Raw genomic sequence first — 4,490 nt, forward strand, 5'->3', positions numbered from 1 at the left:
AAAGAAGGCGCAAAGCAATGGCAGTGGCTTGTAGTTTTTTCCTTCTCTTTTTCGGTCACGTGCCTGTCTATTTGGATTGGCTATTTCCTCCCCTAGAGTCGAAGACGAAGCCGCTGCTTACACGTGACGCTCGTCGTAGTTGTTGCAGTTTGTCGTGCGTGCGAGTCAGGGCGCGCGTTCCTCATTTTGAGCTGTGTGGCCCGTGTGCGTTCGTGTTCGCTTGTGCTCAGCGATTACTTCATCGTGCACGCTTCATCGATGTGTGACGCTGCAGTGGGCGACATCTTCGCGAAAGAGTGAACGCCTGGAAGAAACAGCGCACGCCAGGTCGTCGCGGCGCAGCTCATCGTACGGATTCTTCGCGCCAAATTTCAACCCTACAAGTAAGTGATCTATTCGTTTGGTCATTCGGGTTGTTTCCTGCCATCAGATTATGGTGTATTCTGTAAAGATGCTTTATCATGGATTGTGCGCGCGAGCCGCTACTTGTTGCTATTTCTTGTTTTGAGCCGGTTGCGTGCGGCCGGAGGGAGCCTATCGTGTACAACACACGATCGCAGCGGCGCAATATGCAGGCGTCTTTCTCATGCTTTCTTTCGCTGCAGGCTATGATCTTTCGTCTGCTGTGCGAAAGAACATTGCCGGTCGTCTCTTCAACGCAAAGTATTCGTCCCTGCTCACGACCATTCAGTAAGGTAAGTCCAAACCGCAGTCTCTGTTCAAAAAGGGGCGAGTAAATTAGTGTGCGCGCTTCTGTGGTACGTACTGCGCGCAGTGCTCACATCTACCGCAGCACTGTATGTGATTCTTATTGGACAGTAATCCCTTTATAATTTTAGCGCTACAAGGCAACTCCTTTTGCCAGGCCGCTTTTTTTTTTTTGCGAATGGACGGCGTCAATTTTTTTTTCTCTTTACCACGGAGTAGCAAGCAAACGATAAAACAGTAAACGTGAAATTTATTTATTCATAGGCAAGAAATTAGCAGCTCATTTGTGCTCTGCGCTTCCTGGCATGCGGCCGTTTTCGCTCACACCTTGCAATATTTTTGCTAACCCAGAATGTGACTTATCATGACAGCAGTTTTACTGCATTCGAATGGCAAGATGCGAGTGCTAATGGTGTTAAGTTGATATGTAGCTGGCTCTTCACTCAGGCTGCGAACTAATGGAGAAAAGTAGACTTGTTTAGTTCTTTTTACTAGTGAAAAGGTCGGGGCTAGTTGGTGGCCAAACATTAGCTCACAAAAGCGTACAGTCTATGTCACCTCTTTTCGTGCTCTTGTATTCTCTTGTGAAAGAGAGACGTTAAGTTTGATGTCGCTGTAAGAGCTTGAATAGAAGAATACGCTAGTCTCTAAGCTTTTCTGTTTAGAACAATAAGGATTTTGGTTGCACTGCTGTAATCTGTCGACGAAAAAAAAAATTCTGTAATGAATACTGTCAATCTCGTAAGCAGTAACAGTATAGTTCTTTCTTTTTTCTGCAGTGGCTGTTAGAAAATATGTTAATTATGTAGGCACTTAGTGACAATTCACTGGTAATAGGCCATTGTGCTGTAGAAGTTTGTCTAGGCTTATTGTGCCAGTGCATTGCATCAATTATGCCTCTTATAAATATGTGGCAAGTGCTGTAATGGATAAAATTTAGAATAAAAAGTTGTTTCTCATTTTCAAACCATTCCTGTCGTTTTTTGAGCATGTGTGCTGCCATTACGTGGTTTAATGAACATATAAGTTATCACTAACCATTACACTAATACCATAAATGACGCTTCTATTGCAGTGCACCTGGGAGAAGGAGGGATGCAAAGGTGCACAGCCATTGTCACTCCTAGCACCGAAGTTCAGCCTGGATTCTTCAAAACCGTACAAGTGGCCGGGAATAGATGTGTGTGGTATGTATGTTTTTATGTAATTGGGACATTGTTGCAAGTTCATCATCTCTTGATGTCCATCCGTGAACATAGTGTTCTATTTTGCACAGCTACAGCCATTCTATTAGAGATTTTAGAGCTTTTCAGTATTTTCAAGGACTTAGTTCTGAAAGAATTTTTAAATAATGGTTTGAATAATCGTGATCACTTTTTATGGCATGAAGTATAAGTGCAGTTTTTTTCTGCAAAAGTAGGCTGGACTTAAGCAAAAATTTCATATTGAATTAGTTTGCGAGGTGCTGCCTACAATTCATGTTGCTGGCGTCAGAAAAAAATGACACACAGTTATGGTAATGCTTGGCAGGGTGGCATGCTACCAAGCTTATAGGACTAGCACCGTTTATGCATGTGAAGCTTAATGTGATACGCAGCTACGTGAGGCTGTTAATCTTCTTTGCACTGTTCACACTTCTTTTTGAGTAGGAAGGTGCTGTTCGCTGATGTGAAAAATTTCCAATAACTAACATGAACCCATATTAGTTTTATTTCACATCGGAGTGAACTTAAAATTTAATTAAGCTCACGTGCCCTGCATGTGACAGCAGATATGGAAGGCAACTGTTTTAATAGCCATTCTTGCATGCTGTCAGTCAGTGTTTACAATTTCATTATGCTGAGCATCTGAAAAGATGTGTAAAGGTTACATTCTATTGTGCCGACAAAATGTAATTCATGGGAATTACTGCTGCTGCATATACTGCAAGCATTGGATGAAGCAGCACTGTCTAAATAAAAAGACAAGATTTGTAATTTCCTCAAGCAAAAATAGTGCTTTAGAAGGACTGTTTTATGCTGCTTGTGTAGTTAATGTAGTCTGTCAGTGAAGGCCAGTCCATAACAAAAGCTTTTTGCATAGACATAATGTAGAGGTGTAGTATGAAACAGGCTATGAACGTGAATAAAAGGTACCTTTATTATAATGTGGTCCAAATAATTTTTTGGTATGACGCTATCTCATGAGTGGAGACAACTCTTTAGATGTGTAAGTTGGCCTTGCTATTATTTCACGTTTAGCCCAAAGCTCTTCCTTGTTTTACAGGAGCAGTACACTAAAATTTATAGTGCATAGCCTTTGTGTATAGGCCTTTCACCAGCTATTTAAACTGTATCGAAAGGCTGTGACAATGGAATGCACCCAGAAATGCCATCACAGGCACAAGCTTCCTGCTGTTTGCTAATCGGAAATGAATTCACAGGTAATATATGCAGGGAAAATTACTGTTGGAGGTATCGCTCATTGATGCTCAGATAATCACCTACACTTCCCTTTTAGGAAGAAAATTCACTGTATGGGCAACAAACATAAAATGGCATCAGAGACTAGAGACATATTGTTAGCAAGGGCTGCATGAAACCTTAACAACTCTAGATATGGAGAACTAAACACACGAGAATGGAGAGAAGGGTTTGTTAAACGGCATTTCATTTTATCACCTTTTAGTAGTTTCCATTTCATGCACATGTTTTTCTGTTTCTTGATATGACCCTCTTCTTAGTCTGGCATCCGGGATGCCTACAGCCTGACCGTGCAGCTGGGCACAATATTCTGGATTTTTCCTGAGAAGCCAGTGTGCTTGTGATAATGCCAGCATATGTGAGGGATTAAGTAGCTGCCATTTAGGACATGTTTTGTTTTTCCTTCATATCGTTTCTGATTTTGGTTCTCATTAATAAACAGAAGCCTGCACTTGTGGAATTGTTTTCATGCATCTCCCTTTATCCCTGCCTTTTGTGTGGTTTACACTTTTAGACCTGAATTAACTAAGTCCATGGTCACGTCGTCTGTGCTTTGTGGTTGCAAAATTCATTATATGTTTTCTTCTCTGTGCAGGTCAAATACATGGTACATACTGCCTCCACCTGTATGAAGAAGACTGCCAGGGTCATTGCTGTAATATGGTGTAGCATGTGACAAAATAAATATGACGGTATGTTTCTTTCTCCGATTCGTTTATGAATTCTTTGTGTACATTCTGCAGTAGTACCTGCACCTGAACACACAATTACACAGACCATCTCGCATGAGATTCGTCGCAACATTCGGACACTGCCTGCGCTTCCAGAAAGACTCGGGCTTCTATGTGGGTCAACTTTAGTCCTGCATTCAGTGGGCAGGTTTACGCTACAGAAGGGTAATAATGCTCTCGTGTGGACAGTATAAATACACCACCGAGTAGTGCATAGATACCCTTTGCAGTAGGGCATTACTTTGTACCACTAGAAGGGTAACTTTATCCATCATGTAAGGGTATAAGCTTGCACCACAGGGGTGCAAACTTTGCTCTGTTTATGACGGTATAAGTTTAGTCTTTGACAAAGTAACTTTGCACTTCTATACATAGCATAAATTTACCTGCTAAAGGTGCAAACTTGCACCTTGCATGCTAGGATATGTTTATGCTTTCCTCAGGCTAACATTTACCCCTTTTAGAAAGGCGTAATGTTATACCTAACTGGTTTAAAGTTACTCTTCTTATGTCAGTGCAAGTTTAGGCTATTAGAGCGTAACATTACTCTACGTGCGAGAGCATAAATACTTAGTCTCCAAGAAACAGC

General features: G+C 41.6%; 1 long non-coding RNA gene across 1 annotated transcript; it reads left to right on the top strand.

The window, feature by feature from the left end:
• The first annotated feature begins 615 nt into the window (after positions 1-615).
• LOC149355104 (uncharacterized) lies at positions 616-3,930 on the top strand. Its single transcript, XR_016289695.1, has 3 exons — positions 616-695; positions 1,784-1,895; positions 3,766-3,930. It is a non-coding gene; the product is annotated as an uncharacterized LOC149355104 (long non-coding RNA).
• The last annotated feature ends 560 nt before the right edge of the window (positions 3,931-4,490 follow it).

The sequence above is a fragment of the Amblyomma mixtum genome, chromosome 3, assembly GCF_055824585.1.
Source record: "Amblyomma mixtum isolate Tamu chromosome 3, ASM5582458v1, whole genome shotgun sequence".
In the NCBI taxonomy this organism is placed as follows: Eukaryota; Metazoa; Arthropoda; class Arachnida; order Ixodida; family Ixodidae; genus Amblyomma; species Amblyomma mixtum.